The sequence below is a fragment of the Arachis hypogaea genome, chromosome 20 (assembly GCF_003086295.3).
Source record: "Arachis hypogaea cultivar Tifrunner chromosome 20, arahy.Tifrunner.gnm2.J5K5, whole genome shotgun sequence".
NCBI lineage: Eukaryota > Viridiplantae > Streptophyta > Magnoliopsida > Fabales > Fabaceae > Arachis > Arachis hypogaea.
The window spans coordinates 54,646,641-54,648,481 of record NC_092055.1 but is presented as its reverse complement, the minus strand read 5'-3'; the positions used below and the strand labels follow the sequence as shown (position 1 = coordinate 54,648,481).

Genomic DNA, 1,841 nt, shown 5'->3' with positions numbered 1-1,841 from the left:
GAAGATCCTAATGAACATCTCACTAAATTCCAAAGGATATGTGACATGGTTAAGTCTAATGGTGTTCATCCTGACACCTATAGATTGTTACTGTTTCCATTGTCTTTGAGGGACAAAGCATCAAAATGACTAGAGTCGTTTCCCAAGGAAAGCTTGACAACCTGGGAAGATGTAATGAGCAGATTCTTAACAAGGTTCTACCCTCCACAAAGAGTAAACAGGCTCAGAACTGAAGTGCAGACATTCAGACAGCAAGATGGTGAAACTCTTTATGAAGCCTGAGAAAGATTCAAAGGCTTGACAAAGAAATACCCCCCTGACATGTTCAATGAGTGGGTGCAAATCCACATTTTCTATGAAGGGCTGAATTGTGAATCAAGGAAGGTGGTAGACCACTCATCTGGAGGTTCCCTAAATAAGAAGAAGACCATTGAAAAAGTCATTGACGTGATAGAGATAGTGGCTGACAATGAGTACTTTTATGCCTCAGATAGGAGCAACAACAGGGGAGTCTTGGAATTGAACTATATTGATGCACTCCTGGCCCAGATCAAGATGATCACCAAGCAACTTGTTGAATTGACTAAGCAAATGAAGAATAATCAGGCTGCAGCTATCCACACTCAACCATCACCCCAAGGGGAATTGGAGAAAGAAGAATGAGCTAATTGGGAGGAAGCTAATTACCTTGGGAATTCAACTAGGCAAGCTAATGATCGTTACTCTAAAACCTATAACTCTGGTTGGGGGAACCACCCAAACTTTGGGTGGGAAAACCAACAAAACCAAGGCCAAGATCACAGATCACACAATCCAACCCAATACAACAACTCCACTCACCAAAACTCCAACCAAAAACCATACTACACCACACAAAACACTCATTCCCAACCACCATACCACAACTATAACAACCACTTTTAACACCCCAATTCCAACCAATCAGCACCACATGATGAGGACAGAATGGCCAGGATGGAAGCTATGCTTGCCAACCTTTGCAAGGAGTTTGAAGACATAAAGAAATTCAAGGAAGAATTAACATCCAATCGGTAAAATCAAGATGCTGCCACTCAAAAGCTTGAAGCATAAATTGGATACTTGTCCAAGCAAGCTACTGGCCACAGCTCAGGTAATGCCACCAGGATAACTTCAAAAAAGGAATGCAAAGCTGTTACCCTCAGAAGCGGAAAGGAATTGAAGGAGACTCCAAGGGAAACTCAAGAAGAGAAGAAAGAGGGCAGTTTAATTGATAAGAAAGAAGCACAAACACCTACTCCCAGTTCATCAGAAGACAAGGAAGTTTTAAAGCCATATGTTCCAAAGGCTCATTACCCTCAACGCCTAATGAAGAATGCAAAGGACAGCTAGTTCTCTAAATTTTTGGAGATTTTCAAGAAACATCAGATCAATATTTCCTCTGTAGAAGCACTAGAACAAATGCCACTTTATGCTAAGTTTCTGAAGGAATTGATGACCAAGAAGAGAAGTTGGAGGAATAATGAAACAATGATCTTAACTGAAGAATGTAGTTCTATCATCCAACACAAGCTGCCTTAAAAATTGAAGGACTGATGACAAGTCATCCTAGCCTAGTTTCACTAGCCTTTTTCTTTTGTTTTCAATTGAATTATGCACTTTCTTGAGCCAAAAGCAAGCCAATTGGGTAGATTTTCATGTTTCCTTTGATTTAATCAACCATGTATGAATTCATGCTATTTCATGAGGTTTTATGCTATAATTGTCATATATTATGAAAGAATGAATATCTCATGATTTTGAGCATAGCTTTGATGTGTTTGGTTGATTAATGATAGGTGAAGAAAGCTTGGAGAAAGGTT

The 1,841-nt window shown here is 39.7% G+C and overlaps 1 non-coding gene across 1 annotated transcript; it reads right to left on the bottom strand.

Annotated features, from left to right (window-relative positions):
• Positions 1 to 219: 219 nt before the first annotated feature.
• LOC112788454 (small nucleolar RNA R71) lies at positions 220 to 323 on the bottom strand. Its single transcript, XR_003195816.1, has one exon. It is a non-coding gene; the product is annotated as a small nucleolar RNA R71 (small nucleolar RNA).
• Between the last annotated feature and the right edge of the window lie 1,518 nt (positions 324 to 1,841).